The sequence below is a fragment of the Heteronotia binoei genome, chromosome 13, assembly GCF_032191835.1.
Source record: "Heteronotia binoei isolate CCM8104 ecotype False Entrance Well chromosome 13, APGP_CSIRO_Hbin_v1, whole genome shotgun sequence".
Taxonomy (NCBI): Eukaryota; Metazoa; Chordata; class Lepidosauria; order Squamata; family Gekkonidae; genus Heteronotia; species Heteronotia binoei.
This window is the reverse complement of record NC_083235.1, coordinates 17,447,175-17,464,103: the sequence shown is the minus strand read 5'-3', so window position 1 is coordinate 17,464,103 and position 16,929 is coordinate 17,447,175. Positions and strand designations below refer to the sequence as shown.

The 16,929-nt window shown below is 45.0% G+C and overlaps 1 protein-coding gene across 1 annotated transcript in view; it reads right to left on the bottom strand.

Moving 5' to 3' along the window:
- Positions 1 to 14,212, bottom strand: part of MBD1 (methyl-CpG binding domain protein 1) — a 107,196-nt gene extending 92,984 nt beyond the window's left edge. The window contains exon 1 of the mRNA XM_060252233.1: positions 14,188 to 14,212. The gene's annotated coding sequence lies outside the window, so the exon portion shown is untranslated. The remainder of the gene's footprint in view (positions 1 to 14,187) is intronic.
- Between the last annotated feature and the right edge of the window lie 2,717 nt (positions 14,213 to 16,929).

Sequence of the window (16,929 nt, the reverse complement as noted above, 5' to 3'; positions counted from 1 at the left end):
TGACTGAACACCCCCCTCCCCCCCCACACACACACACCTCAATTGCCCATGGCTGAGTTGGCCTCAACTGGGACCAAAAGGCAGACAGCCACAAACCTTGCCCTCTGCCCACAGGCATCCTTCCATTTAAGCCACGAATGAAATACTGCTCGCTGGACTGCAGACGGCAAAACGTTCCAGTCATCTGCAGTGTCAGTAGCCGAGATTCTAAAGAGGGAGGGAAGCAAAAGCTGGCCAAGACGTTAAGGAGAGAAAAAGATTTAACACCTCCTCTGCTCACTCATCATGCACACGCATCCGGTCTTTTGTTTCACCTGCCAGATTCTTTGAACTAGAAATGCCAGTGATGGAACCTGGGACTTTCAGCATGCAAAGCAGGGATCTTCCACTGAGTCACAACCTTTCGCCTGAGATGAAGATGAAGAAGAAACTGGATTTATATCCCGCCCTATACTTTGAATCTCAGAGCGGTCATAACAATCTCCTTTATTTTCCCTTCCCGCCCACCATGCAACAGACACCCTGTGAAGTAGATGGGGCTGAGAGAGCTCTTACAGCAGCTTCCCTTTCAAGGACAGCTCTGTGAGAGCTATGCCTGACCCAAGGCCATTCCAGAAGCTGCAAGTGGAGGAATGGGGAATCAAACCCAGTTCTCCCAGATAAGAGTCTGTGCACTTAACCACTACACCAAACTGGCCCTTCCAGTTACTCTGCAGCAAAATATCTGAAGATGTTGACAGTGCAGGAAGTGAGAGAGTGTCTCTTTTAAAATGGCATGGTTGTCCTTGAAAGGGCAGCTGCTGTGAGAGCCCTCTCAGCCCCACCCATCTCACAGGGTGTCTGTTGTGGGGGGAGAAGACAGAGGAGATTGTAAGCCGCTCTGAGTCTCTGATTCAGAGAGAAAGGCAGGGTAGAAATCTGCAATTCTTCTTCTTTATCCTCCACGGGGAACCAAAATTAGATTCTGGGTCAGCAGTCGTTACCTGTCAATTTTATCAGCTGACCCCTGGGAATAAGCAGGCATGCAACAAACAAAACCATTTAACGGTCATGGCTTCACCATATTTAAGTGCAGCAAAAAGACTAACAAAACGTTATTCCAAAATAAGCTTCGGTAGAGCCCTGTTCAGATGCAGTGAGTGGGTGCTTCCTTGACACAGAAGGCATGGGGAGTGGGGCAACCAGGGTCAAGAGTTCATTTAATATTTTTTTGCTTCTAGCCCCACTGGTGGACCTCTAGATGGCACTTCGGTTTGTTTTTTTTGGCCACTGTGTGACACAGAGTGTTGGACTGGATGGGCCATTGCCTGATCCAACAGGGCTTCTCTTATGTTCTTATGTGACACAGAGTGTTGGACTGGATGGGCCATTGGCCTGATCCAACAGGGCTTCTCTTATGTTCTTATGTGACACAGAGTGTTGGACTGGGTGGGCCATTTGCCATCCAACATGGCTTCTCTTATGTTCTTAAGTATCTATTTGCTTTTCACATTTCCAGCACGCCTTAAGCAAACCTGGATATTTCTTTGCTAGTCTGGTTTGGTGCCATGTGCCGGTGATAGAACATTTTATATAGGTTTTCTTTGAACACTACAGACCTTGTAATTCTGTTAGTTTTCCATAATTGGCACCAATGCTCTAACTCGATACTGTAGCCTATGTTTTTAGCCCATTTTGCCATTACTTCTTTTACTTCATCTTCCATTTTCAACTGAAGTAGGTGTACATTTTTTGATAAGTTTATCATCCGCCTCTAATAAAAGTTTATTAAATGGACCCTTTTGGACTTTTCAAACTAGAATTGTTTTTATTAAATTTGATGCCTTGAAAGAAGACGACGACACCTGCCGATTTATACCCACCCTTCTCTCTGAATCTCAGAGAGACTCAGAGTGGCTTACAATCTCCTATATCTTCTATATACAATTCTCTACAATTCTATCTACAATTCTCCTTGATCTTCTCCCCCACACAAGGACAACTCCCGCAATAGCTATGGCTGACCCAAGGCCATTCCAGCAGATGCAAGTGGAGGAGTGAGGAATCAAACCTGGTTCTCCCAGATAAGAGTCTGCACACTTAACCACTACACCAAACTGGCAAAAATGAGACACTTGATATTACACATGGTTACTGCCGCAAGAATTATTTTTGCCAAATATTGGGGAAAAAGAGAACTTCCTACCATGGATGAATTATTAGAGAAGATACTAGATACTGTAGCAGGAAAATCATACGTTACCCATTTCAGTCGGATCAATAACAGAGGCAGTGTGAGGCGTAGTCAGGAAAACAGCTTTCTTTTATTACAAACGTATGTAGGGTCTCAGGCTCTCTTGGCATCTGCCACAAAGGTGAGAGACTGAGCACCAGATACAAGAAATTCACAGCTTTTATATCATTTGACACACCCATATTTGGACATGAGATCTTGCTTTTGCCCATCCACTTGCCCATATATAGCTATATTTCCTGATTTCACTGGTGTCTTCAACCTGATACATAACTGGTTCAGATATGTCTTCAATATAGTTTAATTCTGTTCAACCCGGTTTGAACCGGATTTTCCCATTCATTTCAACGGGGAGTAAGTTACTTCAGATGTACTTCAAGTGTATTTCAGAAGCTACTTCAGATGTATTTCAGACTCCCCCCGCCCTGACCATATAGGGACTTCCCGTGAGCAGGGACTTTCCACGGGCCGATCACGGACTCTTCACGGGCCTGCTTCCTTTGCAGTAAACAATGTGGTTAGATATGTTGCAAATTATCCGTAGCCTGCTAGGGTTAGTTCCTCTTTTCCTACAGCTAAAGCCAATTGCCTAACACATAAAGCCATCTGTGCTTGCCTTGTTAAATCCCGCGTTTCTGCTTCACATATTGATTATAGCTTATCAATCTATTGTATTTTATTGCTTATCTTTGGCCTGCTGCCACATTACTGCAGAAATGGACATCTTAATGAACTTATTGAAAGAAGAATCTAACCAGAAAGCATTGAACAAATGGACTATTTTATATGACTGGATACAAAAGACTCGAACTTCGAATACACTTGTTAATAAACCCATCTGATCTTTATGAAATTCAGCAAGTATAGGGGTGAAAACTCAGTCTAAAGATGTATGTATTAGTTGAATTATATTGTTTAAGTTATAGTGACATCCGCTTTCTTCATCCTTCTAGTTCTAAATATTTTTTCTTTTAAATTAAATTAATTAAAAAGAAAATTTACATTTTAAAAAAGAGGTCATTAAATACAGGAAAGCTGTCAGGAACAACTGAAAGTTATGACTTCGGTGTATCACTGCTACTTGCATCACTGGTGTTATTATCTTTGCTCATTAATGGTCTGTTACTATTTCACTGTATCTTAGCCTTCGCGATTTACTAACTGCCTACTATAACTTGAGCCACAAGTACTAAACCCACTGTCTTTTTAGGCATTTAGCATTTTATGTGCAGTGGGATGTTCTAGGCCTTCAGGTGGGCCATGGGGAGACAGCTCTAATCTGGTCTCCATAGGCAACACTGATATGGATCAACTGAAAAGAGAATACTTGGAATGTGACCTTGACAGGAAATAACACTGAGGCCTGAGAATGGACTTTAAACTAATTCAAAAGACTTTTGGCGGGCATGGGAAAGAGGGGAGCTGTTATTTTGTAACGTGTAATTGCTAGGGGTCTGCCAATTCACTTCCGTCTGGCAAGACTTGGTCTTGCTATGCATGCCATTAATGTTTGCTTCAAGCCTCATCATTAAAAACTTCTTTTGATCCAACCTAAGGATCCTCGTGATTGACCTTGGGCAAAACCTTACACTGGTGAAGTGCAGTTACGTTAAAGTCAAGCCTAATTAAAAATGCATTCATGACACTAAACTAGCGGAGAGCTAGAACAGATTTTGAGTCCAGTAGCACCTTTTAAGACCAACCAAAGTTTATTTAAGGTATTTATTTATTTAAGTTATATTTACATCCCACCCACTCTATGCAGACTCAACATACAATACACAATAAGCCATAAGCAATATTAAAACAATCAACAATCAAATAAAATTGCAATGGCGCTACCTCATCTATTCAGGCGGATCATATAATATTTTCCTTTCTCAATGCGTACAGATCCTAGGCAGTTAAGTACTGAAGCACGATAGATCCAGATGCGGTGGCAGCCCTCTCTCGCTAGACGTTGTATGCCATCCGAAACATTTCAGTCTTGCAGGCCCTGCGGAACTCTGATGAGTCCTGCAGGGCCCTGATGGCTTCTGGGAGGGTGTTCCAAAATATTGGGGCTGCAACTGAGAAGGCTCTTGCTCTGGTGGAATTAAGCCTAGCCTTCTTTAGCCCAGGGACAGCTAAAAGATTCTAAGAACTTGATTGAAGTGCTCTCTGGGGAACATATGGGGCAAGGCGGTCCCGCAGATAGGTACGTCCTAGGCAATATAGGGTATTGAAGGTTAATACCAGGACCTTGAAATGGATTCGGTACACAACACGCAGCCAGTGCAGCGCTCTCAGCACAGGCTGAATGTGCTCCTGCCCGGGAAGCCCCATTAGTGACCTGGCTGCAGCGTTTTGAGTTTTTGTGTGCAGGCACACTTCTTCAGACACATAGAAATGGAAGCTAACATCTCATATATATAGGTAGGTGCCTCTACGTAGGTGAACAGCAAATCAGCATGAAACTTAATGAAGATATTTTGACATATGCAAAGACTAAAAGCAATGAGAAGCTAATGTTAAAGATCAAAATACGTTTGAATTTATTAGGGAGGGAAACAGTGGAGCAATAAATGTGCCAAAATATGAGATAAATGTGTAAAAGTATCTTTCTTAATTGTTAAGAGCAATTGAGACTCAGCTGTTATGCACCATTCGTCTCCTCTAATGCACGGAATTAGCTGACAGCATCCTTTCCTTTGAGGGGGGGGTGCTGTGCTATGTCAGAGGAACATATTACAATATTCATTACATTACATTCACTATTCCAATCTACTATTTCAAAAAAGAAATACCCTAAAATACCCTAGTTATAACAAATGTTGATTTTAATTATATATTATGAAATGTTAATTTTAAAGTGTAATTTTATATTTTTATGTTAGTTTTATATATGTTGTAAGCCGCCCTGAGCCACTCAGTGGGAAGGGCGAGATATAAATCCCAGATAAATAAATAAATAAAATACAGAGGAACAATACACACACGCCCAGGACATAACAGAGATACTGGTTTCTTATCTCATTACATATGCTAAACTCAATTCAGTTCTTAAATATGCATACTTACCAAGAAAGGCTAAACATCCTCTGAATTTTAGGGTATTTCTTTTTTTGAAATAATTCAAAAATGCAAAATGGGCATTTGGGGGTGCAATGTGAAATCCCTCAATTGCAATGCTGCAGCACACATATTGAGGACAAAGCTAGCACCTTGGTTTGTTGCAGTCTGGTTTGGGTCTGTTATATGCTTATTTAAAACATTTATTTCCCACCTTTCTCCCTTGCAGAACTCGAAGGGGCATACTATATAAATAAAACAATAATATGTATAAAACCTATAAAAGTCAGCAGTTTAAGAACTCCAAATAGTATGGGCTATAATAAAAACTAAATCAATCGAAATGCAGCCGTAAATAAAACTCCTGGAGATCGACAATGCCTCCTGAAGACCAACAATGAGGGAGCCAGCCGCACCTCCCTGGGCAGGTTGTTCTACGATTGTGGGGCTGCCGCAGAAAAAGCCCTTTCTCAGGCAAGAAACTCTAGTTGGTGGGTATGAGGCTTCTCCGTCAAGGGTTAATGGTAACGGTAAGGGGGCGGTCCATCCGGCAGGTGTTACTAATTGGTCTCTTGGCCCACACTGCTCTTCTCATCTTCAAGGCCAGAGATGGTGGTAGTGATCAGGTTTTCATGGAAAAACTGCAGTCCATTTGATGGGAGGGGGAGAAACAGGGATGACGAGGTAATCTTCTAGAGGCTTCTCCTAAGAACATGTCCTGATTGGATATCACCCTCACCTGACATTGCCGGCCCCCAAAACTATAACTGAGCTAAGGCACTTAAGAAGAGAGACTACGCTGGATTCTGATGGACTAAAGGTCTGAACTATGATATGTGTGAAATGCAATTGCTAGTAACATAGAGAATGCCTGAGCTATAACCCTCTGCTTGGGAAATTAAGGCTTGTGCCATCTCATGCAAGCTTTGGAAAGTGTCAGATAGCTAAGCTGCATGATTCTTGTGAGCAAAAATTCTACTTCCTACATGATTTTGTTTGTTTGTTTGTTTTATTTAACTGATTTCTATTCCGCCCTTTCCGTGAACAGGCTCGGGGTGGAGTACAACATGTCAGCAATAACAATAATATATCACAATGATTAATTAATAAAAACGACCCATTAAAAGAATAAAGTCAACTAGCAATGAATTGTATTTTAGAGTAAAGTGTTTTTGAGAGTAATGTGATTGTAGAGTAATGTGTTGTCCACAGAATAAATCTTTATTTTGACAGAAATTGGAATAAACTTTGTACATTTTTTTTTAAATATTAAACGAAAGTCTGGTTACTTGTGTACAACCATTTTAGGGACCAGTCTTCCCTCTAAGCTGAGTCAGTGTCAAGCGCGCTCATTTCCGGACTGCATTTTTCTAGGTAGAGAGCAGGTCATCAGCTCTCCATCTCTCCCCCACCTTATTTACAGCCAGCAGGCAAGTAATAAACCATCTGATCCTGAAATGTTTATGATACAGACTGGCCGTTAGTACCTTCATGTCGCCTCTCCCACGGTTTCACACAGACAGTCCTTATCTCTCTACAAAGAAGTGTGAGAAGGTTTGATGTTTCCAATACATTAAAATCCCTTAGTAATAAAATAGATAGTTGCTTAGTAACCTTTGAACCCGTGACTCAAGTATGCATCTGTAATGTAACCTTTGATGATATCCTATATAGCAACTGTGTAACTGTTTGTACCCCATTACTCCCAAGGCTTGTGTCCTTGGTACAGCTCCTGAGTTTCTAACAATAAACCTACTTTTGATTTAAAACAAAGGACATGGTGATTGAGAAATATCAGCGCTTGACAGTTAGTGTGAACTAGCTCACAGGTTTTTAGCCTCCAGCTCTCAGATTTTTATCTTAGCTCAGGAACGCTGACCCCAGAGCACAATAATTTATGCAACAGGTCAGAACATTATTGCCAGTAGCTCCCAACTTTAATGCCAGTAGCTCACAAAGTAGAATATTTGCTCACAAGACTCTGCAGCTTAGAGGGAACCATGGGGTTCAGTCATTGACTCCTTGACAGTGGACAGTCAAGAGCACATCTCTCCGCAATGATAGGCAGCCCACTGTTACCAGGAAGTTGTTTTAGATTGAAGAGATATCTGCAAGCAAAGAAAGGACTAGGTGAAAGAGCATTAGCTGGGATATGCTGCAGCTCACTGGTGCTATAATTCACAATTTTGAGCCAGGAGCTGATAAGTGACAACTACTGGTTGTTCTCAGGGCTCTTTTTGGTAAGAAAAGCCCAGCAGGAACCTATTTGCATATTAGGCCACACCTCCTGCTGTCACCATTGTTCCACACAGGGCTTGCTTTGTAGAGGGAAAAGCCCAGCAGGGACTCATTTGCATATGAGGCCACACCCTCGACACCAAGCCAGCTGGAACTGTGTTCCTGTGCGTTCCTATTTTTTAAAAAAAGCCCTGGATGTTCTGTTATCTCTAAGAACATAAGAGAAGCCATGTTGGATCAGGCCAATGGCCCATCCAGTCCAACATTCTGTGTCACATAGTGGCCAAAATCACCAAGTGCCATCAGGAGGTCCACCAGTGGGGCTAGAAGCCCTCCCACTGTGCCCCCCCCAACCTCTTATAGGCGTATCTTGCAGTAGGCCATTTCTGTGTACCAGCCTACCGGGAATGTGCTAAGTATCCAAACCTTAAACCCAGATAATGCTCAAGAAGCCTCACTATCTCACTCTCTAATTCTCCAAAGCTTAATCTCTTCTTAAGTGCCTTAGCTCAGTTATAGTTTTGGGGGGCAGCAATGTCAGGTGAGGGTGATATCCAATCAGGACATGTTCTTAGGAGAAGCCTCTAGAAGATTACCTCGTCATCCTTGTTTCTCCTCCTCCCATCAAATGGACTGCAGTTTTTCCATGAGAACCTGATTACTACCACCATCTCTGGCCTTGAAGATGAGAAGGGCAGTGTGGGCCAAGAGACCAATTAGTAACACCTGCCGGATGGACCGCCCCCTTACCATTTCCACTAACCCTTGAAGGGGAAGCCACATCCTGCTCCCCCCTCTTGCAGCACTCCAACACCAACAAGTCTGTCGGTGTGATGCCCATACTGACCGCCCCCCCCCCCCATGCCAATAAGTGACTATTGGTTATTCTCAGGGCTTGTTTTGTAGAGGAAAAAGCTCAGCAGGGAATCATTTCATATTAAGTCACACACCCTGATGTCACCATTGTTCCACACAGGGACTCATTTGTATATTAGGCCACACCCCCGACAACAAGCCAACCGGAACTGTGTTCCTGTGCATTCCTGCTCAAAAAAACCTCTGGGTGTTCTGTTATCTCTTATAGGCATATCTTGCAGTGGGCCGTTTCTGTGTACCGGCCTACTGGTTATGCGCTAAAGTATCCAAGCCTTAAACCCAGATAATGCCCAAGAAACCCCACTGTCTCACTCTCTAATCCTCGAAAGCCTAATCTCATCCAGCCCCGTCCTGCTTCCCCCTCTTACAACACTTCAATACCAACCACAAGTTTGTTGGTGTGATGCCCATACTGACCCCGCCCCCAATGCCAGGGTGCTGATCAGAATCTTTGAAACCTTCACTGTTTTATCAACATGGTCAAAAGCCAGTAGGGATCGTATGGCATGGGACCTGTGACAGGTAGAACACAGGAATGTAGCCCAACAACGGAGAAGCTAATAAGAATAGTGCTCTGAATTAACCTAAAGGAGTTGTGCACTGGGAAAGAGAGAGGGTCTGGTCAAAATTTGAGTTAAAAGCTGGAGAAAGATCACCCACTTCAAGAGTGCAAATTAAAGATCTTCAGAGATATAATTTCTTCCGTGAAGTTTTCTTTTCTGGACAATTGAGGTCCTACAGTATGCCAGTCGGGATTACTAGGCCTAGGTAATTTACAGTGCAATCCTAAAAACAACTTCCTGGGAGTAAGCCCTATTATATAGACCAGGGGTGGCCAAGCTGTGGCTCAAGAGCCACATGTGGCTCTTTTTACACATATTGTATGGCTCTCAAAGCCACCCCCCCTCCCCCAAACAATCAGCTTGGAGAAGGCATTTGTTTCTTTATATCAGTTCTCCCAGTTAGCGGCTTGCAGGATGCATTCAAAGTTAAAGTTTCTTTCTTTCCACACCTCTCTCTCCCTCATCTATTTGCTTGCCTCCTTCCTTCCTGTCTCGCGGCTCTCAAACATCTGACACACCCACGGGTCTTGCCGTTCTCAAGCATCTGATGTTTATTCTACGTGGCTCTTATGTTAAGCAAGTCTGGCCACTCGTGATATAAACCAAAGTAGGAGTCGAAATAGGCTTGCTTGGAATTGCTCTCTAACAATTTGCTCGTAAACAGTTACGTCCCACTATGCACGCTGACTTCAGTGAACTCAGGTTTAACCTGTAAGAAAAAGATGTTTTCAGCTTAACCCATGCTTGAGAAGAAATAGAGCAATTAACAGACTCTACATTTGTTACCTCAGGACAGTGGACTCTCACCATCAGCCTCCAATTCTGACATATTTACTGCCTTTGTTGTTTTCCCACACAACTGCTGCTATTCCAAACCAAACCTGCTATACTTCCAATTTGTTAATTTCACTATTTTGCCACTGAATTCTAATTTCCCACTATTTTGCCTAACCACTGCCCACCAGGTATATGTAGCACCGCCACTGTACCCCTGTTTCACTATCTGACGAAGTGTGCATGCACATGAAAGCTTCCATTGTGAATAAAACTTTGTTGGTCTTAAAGGTACTACTGGACTCCATCTTTGTTCTCTTGTTTAGGACTGTAGTGTTAGTGGAAGCAGCAGACGGCTTTACATTCCCTTAAACTTGTACTGTACATCTCAGATACCCCCTATCATCCCTTCCTAGAGACAGCAGAGAGGGTATGGATATTAGGTAATATGAGTGAAATCTAACAGCAGCCAGTTCAAGCAAAGAATTTTAAACAAAATGGATCTTCAATAACTAAGAATAAATTTCAACATAGACAAAGCACAGATAAATAATCATAACCTCAAGAAGTCTATTCCCAGCAATGGATACAAGTACCGACAAACCCTAACATCCTACAACTCCTAACCGATTGCTAATGGATACCTCAGTGGTACGTTTCTTTCTGAATAACCTTTGATCCTGTTCAGATTCCCTATTATCGCTCAGTTATCCGGCGTCAGTGGGTTTATATGGATTCTATGCCCAGTTTGGTGCAGCAGTTAAGTGCACAGACTCTTAACTGGGAGGAGGAGGAGAAGAAGAAGAATTGCATATTTATACCCCACTTTTCTCTCTGAATAAGAGACTCCGAGTGGCTTATAATCTCCTACATCTTCTCCCCCCACAACAGACACCCGGTGAGGTGGGTGGGGCTGAGAGGCCTATCACAGCAGCTGCCCTTTCAAGGACAACCTCTGCCAGAGCTACGGCTAACAAGGCCATTCCAGCAGGTGCAAGCAGAGGAGTGGGGAATCAAACCCGGTTCTCCCAGATAAGAGTCTACGCACTTAACCATTACACCAAACTGGCTCTCCATGTTTGATTCCCCACTCCTCTACTTGCAGCTGCTGAAATGGCCTTGGGTTACCCATAGCTCTTGCAGAGCTGTCCTTGAAAGGGCAGCTTCTGGAAGAGCTCTCTCAGCCTCACCCACCTCACAGGGTGTCTGTTGTGTGTGGGGGAAAGCAAAGGGAATTGTAAGCAACTCTGAGCCTCTGAGATTCAGAGTGAAAAGCAGCATATACGGTAAATCCAAAATCATCTTCTTCACCCTTTTTTAAATTCCAGCTTGGGAACTTAATGCAATGGAGTAGGTGAGAAGTTGTGTGACAAGAAAAAAAATCCTGTGAAGACGACAACATTGGATTTATATCCTGCCCTCCAAATTTCAGAGTGGCTCACAATCTCCTTTATCTTCCTTACCCCACACACTGTGAGGTGGGTGGGGCTGAGAGGACTCTCACAGCAGCTGCCCTTTCAAGGACAACCTCTGCCAGAGCTATGGCTGACCCAAGGCCATTCCAAGCAGCTGCAAGTGGAGGAGTGGGGAATCAAACCCAGTTCTCCCAAACCCAGTTTGGTGTATTAGTTAAGAGTCTGCACACTTAACTAATACACCAAACTGACTGAAGCGGTGGTCTCTAGAGCAGGGTTTCCCAAACTTTTCTTTCCCATGGTCCAGTTATTTTTACACTTCTCCTTCGTGGCCTACTAAAATTTGGGGTGGAGCCAGGAGACAGGAATTATGTCATTTCCTGTGGTGGCAAGGACCAAGTAATGTCACTTACGGGGCACACTGAACCAAAACTCCACCTTTTCCTGTGATGTCACTTCCAGGGCACTCCAAGGAATCCCAATGGTGTGTTTAAGTGTGATAGTATAGTTGGCAGGCTTCAGAAACAAGAGTAACAAATAGCTCCAGCACCATTATTTCTGGCAGAAACACTCTTATTTGAGAATCCCTTAATCAGCAGCTTGGAGAATTAAACCACTCTCCTTCAGTCACAGAAAGAAGGGGTATGTTTTTTCCCCTTCTAAGAAACCAATGTCTAATTCACACATGAATGTTTATTGCTTGGTAACTTCTAAAAGACACACTGCATGAGAATGTGGCAATCCGCAATATAACACCAGAGGCAGAATTTTCACCTTTTCAAATGCAGGGTTTGTCAATGTAGTTACGCAAATGCCAGACACGGAATGCTTCATTCCCACTTGCATGAAACAGTACTTTTCCTTCTCTACGCTAGAATACAGTTTACTTGGCAAGTTGTAGCTGAATATGCAAACTAAAACAAAAAACAACGGAAGTCTGAAATTCTTTGGAGGAAGGCCAAACTGAAAACATACAAAATAAAGCTAAACATGTAATGGCAGATAGACACATGCCAAGTGATTGCTTCATGCATATAGATCCAAACAGGCAGCCGTGTTGGTCTGAAGTAGTAGAACAAAATAGGAGTCAATTTCACCTTTAAGACCAACGTAGTTTTATTCAGAACGTAAGCTTTCGTGTGCATGCACCTTTAAGACCAACGTAGTTTCATTCAGAACGTAAGCTTTCGTGTGCATGCACAGGAAAGCTTCCGTTCTGAATAAAACTACGTTGGTCTTAAAGGTGCAATTGACTCCTATTTTGTTTCATGCATAATACAAAGTGCCCACGTGATCAGCCTCAACTGTAAAAGAAACACCCCCAACAGTCGTTCCTTTTCTAACCAGAGGACTGCCACCAGCTTTACCATTGTTTTGCTCGTTTTTAAGTACAGCCTAGACAATTTTCGATACACACGACCAGGCCTCGGATTCAGTGGGAGATCACTGAACCTTTCTGAGAGTTCCACTTCCTTGTCCACTAACAATCTCTGGATGAGCTCCACCACCTGTTTTTCTACAAAACAACCCCTGCACACAACACCATGTAAATAAAGTGGAAGGCACCCCCCAACAGCTCTAACTTTCCCAACGAAAGGATCGCCACTAGCTTTGCCATTGTATTTTGCTCATTTTTTAGTCCCAGCCTGGACAATTTTCAATACACCTAACATGCCAATAAAGTAGAAAGGCTTTTTTATTCTGCTATAAAAACCGATAACCCTCCAACTCGAGCAATGTGCCACAAAAGCCAACACCATTCCCACCTCCAACGCCCAAGGAACGCTCCATTCTTGCACACACATCCAATGTTCCCTCTAAGCTGTGGAATCTTGTGAGCAAAAATTCTACTTTGTGAGCTACTGGCATTAAAGTTATGAGCTTCTGTGCAAATTATTGTGCTCTGGGGTCATCCTTCCTGAGCTAAGACAAAAACGTGTGAGCTGGAGGCTAAAAATCTGTGAGATAGCTCATGCTAACTCAGCTTAGAGGGAACACTACACGCATCCTATTGGTAAGAAGCTGCGACTTGACGCCATAAAGACACGACTGCAAGGGGCGGGGCAACACCTTCTTAGAGGATTCACTCATTCCGCTGCATCCCCTCCAGCGGCCTCCCATGTCACCCCAGGCAGAGAGCGGGCATGGCCACCCACTCTCGACGGTGCAGCCCTCTGGAAAGAAAAGGCCGGGCCGCAACAGGGACTCATGCAGAGATGCAGCAGGGAACCTCACCGGGGAAAGGGGCAGTTGCCAAGGCACCCCAGTCAAGCAAAATAAGAAACCCGTGAACAATTACTAATAAATGCACTTGTTATAATCGATATTACAAAAAGATAAACAAGTAATTTATAAACAATTTCATCCAGATTCAATAAATATGAAAAGCATTTCTTCACAATTGCGTTAAAGCTATAAATTGATTAGAAGAGAAACAGAGATCTAGAAAGAATGCAAAAAGTCCTTTTTCAGGTCCTCGCTGAAAAAGGACTTTTGCACTCCTTCTAGAGCTTTGTAAAAAGTATTTCTTCACAATTATGTCAAAGCTATAAATCGATGAGAACAGAAACGAAGTGCTAGAAAGAATGCAAAAGCCCTTTTTTTCGGGTCCTCGCTGAAAAGGGGCTTTTGCAGTCTTTCCAGCACTTCGTCTCTGTTCTCCTCAATTTTGACGCAATTGTGAAGAAATACCTTTCATATTTATTGAATCCGTTTGAAACTGCTTACGAATCACATTTGTGCAATATCAATTTTTTTTAAATGGGTTATCTTTTTGTAATATCAATTACAACAAGTGCATTCATTAGTAATTGTTCACGGGTTTCTTCGTTTGCTTTGTCCGTGATTCTCTCTCGTATTGCAGGGAGTCGGCAGAAGGACTGACCCGCGGCGTTCTCTCTCCATTGACAGGGACACCATCCCTACCCTGGTCTCTCCCCCCACCTCCAACCCCGGCCAGGCGAATTCCCCGTTGCCACAGCCTTCCTCCCCGCCCCCCCCACCGAAGACGCCCCCCTCCCACCCCGAACCGCTTTACCTTCCTCCAACGGAGCGGAATTCGGATCTAGGCCGCCGCCTAGAGGCTACCCATCCGATCCTCAGCAGCCGCCGCCGCGCCCCCTTCTCCGCCTCGGGGTCCACAGAAGGTCCGGGGGAACCACCCCCCGAGCACGAACGACTGGCCTCGCAGGAAACCGGAAGCGGAAACGACGTCCGGGAAGGCCGCCCGCCTCTCGCGGGCACGTGAGCGGAGATTGGAACGGCGACGGAGGGAAAGGGGCGGGGCCTCCGAGATGCAGGCCAAGGGGACGGAGGGAGAAGAGAGAGCTTCCCCCGCCCTGCAGCAGGAACTTCCGGCGAGAAGGGGGAGGGGAAAGGGGAAGCTGCTGGCCACGCGGTTCTATGGCTTGGCAACAGGGTTGCCAGGTGGAGCGCGAGAAATCGCTGGGGGCTTTGAGGGTGGAGCCGGGAGACTTTGGGGGTGGAGCCAGGAACAAGGGTGGGACAAGCACGGTAGAACTCCGAAGGGTTCTGGCAATGCCTCCCCCCGCCCCTTTCCCGTTTGGAAGTAATGAAGGACGGAGGCACCTTCTTTGGAGGCTCATAGAATTGGGGCTAAGGTCGCCAGGTCCGACTCAAGAAATATCTGGGGGCTTTGAGGGTGGAGCCAGGAGACTTTGGGGGTGGAGCCAGGAACAAGGGTGTGGAATTTCTGGCAATGCCTCCCCCCCCCCCGCCCGGTTTTGGGAATAATGAAGGATAGGGCAACTTCTTTGGGGGCTCATTGGGGCTAGGGTGGCCAGGTCGGACTCAAGAAATATTTGGGAACTTTGGGGGTGGAGCCAGGAACAAGGGTGTGACAAGCATGACTGAACGCCCAAGGATTTTCTGGCAATGCTCCCCCCCCCCCCCCCCCCGTTTTTGGAAATAATGAAAGATAGGGGCAACTTCTTTGGGGGCTCATTGGGGCTAGAGTTACCAGGTCCGACTCAAGAAATATCTGGGAACTTTGGGGGTGGAGCCAGGAACAAGGGTGTGACCAGGCCTCGGATTCAGCAGGAGCACAGCTCCTGAACCTTTCAGAGGGTTCCTTCTCCCCATCTTGTCCATTGAATAGTAGGTGCAGCTGCATAACAATCCCTGGATGAGCTCCACCACCTATTTTTCTACAAAGCAACCCCTGGGTGTGACAAGCACAGCTGAACTCCACAGGGAGTTCTGGCAATGCCTCTCCAACCCACCCACCCCCCGCCCAGTCTGGAAATAATGGACAGAAGCACCTTATTTGGGGGCTCATAGAATTGGCCCCCTGGTCCAATCTTTTTGAAAGTTGTGGGTTGTTTTGAGGAGGGGGATGGGATGTTATGCTGAAAATTTGGAGCCTCTACCTCAACAAAACAGCCCCTCCAGAGCCCAAGATGCCCACAGATCAATTTTCCATTATACCCTAATGGGAATCAGTCTCCATAGGAAATAATGGTATGTTCAGCAGACATCCCTCCCCCCTGCTTTCTGGTAACCCTGTAACGGGAGGAGTGCCTCCAGACCAGGGGATCCGCTACCCCAACTGGGAATTGGCAACCCCACTTGGTAAATATATGGTGAAAAACTGCCTGTGTTATAAGCAGCAGCTAAATGGAGTTCTGGAACCTCTTTGTGGAAACAAAATTCTCAAAAAATGTTTAAAAGTTCATGAGGGGCACCCATGTGTTTCTCCTTAATTTCCCTCTTGAGAGTTCCAGCGCCTCTTTTTCCAGGAAAAAAAGAGCTAGGGCATGAGAGTAGGTGAGGTAGGTGGCTGCTTAGTGCACCACCTGGTTGTAAGGACAGGGGCAGGTGCCCCCTCCCCACTCCTGCCTTCCGGGCCAGCAAGTGCTCCATGCTGCTTTCCCTGCTCAGCTGAGCAGGGGTGGCAGGGCAGTATGCGGTGTGTTTGCTCACCTTGGAGGTGTCCAGAGCTGCCCCAAATGCCTCAGATCAGCAAATGTGCCAACCCCCCCCCCCAGAAGGGCTGGGGGAGGGGCTCTCTGCATTTGCTCCTCTCGCAGGCATTCAAAGCGGCTCCGAACACCTATGAGGCAAGCAAATACACTTCCCCACCCATCCCCTTCCGGGTCTTTGCTGAAGCACAGATCTGGAAGGGGCTTGGTGGTATGTGGTGTATTCACCTACCTTGGAGGCATTTGGAGCTGCTCCGAATGCCTCAAAGGCGAGTAAATGCACTGCGGTCCCCACTCAGCCCCTTCCGAGTTGGGGGGCACATGCCGCACCCCCTTCCTAGGGCGTTGGAAACCCGGCACTGGAGAAAAAAAATATGGCGGTCTGGGTCATTGAATCAAGTTTGAGTCTAGTGGTATCTCAAAGAACAACAACATTGAATTCTGGGTATCGGCTTTCAAGCACATGCGCGTTTCTTCAGCTACATGGTGAAAGCTTCTATCCAGAATCAGGATTTTTTCCTTTGCATAGCAGGAGCTCCTTTGCATATTAGACCACACACCCCTGATGTAGCCAGTCCTCCTGGAGCTTACAGTATTTATAAAAGGGCAACTAGAATGATTACAGGTTTGGAACACTTTCCCTATGAAGAAAGGTTAAAACGCTTGGGGCTCTTTAGCTTGGAGAAACGTTGACTGCGGGGTGACATGATAGAGGTTTACAAGATTATGCATGGGATGGAGAAGGTAGAGAAAGAAGTACTTTTCTCCCTTTCTCACAATACAAGAACTCGTGGCCATTCAATGAAATTGCTGAGCAGTCGGGTTAGAACGTATAAAAG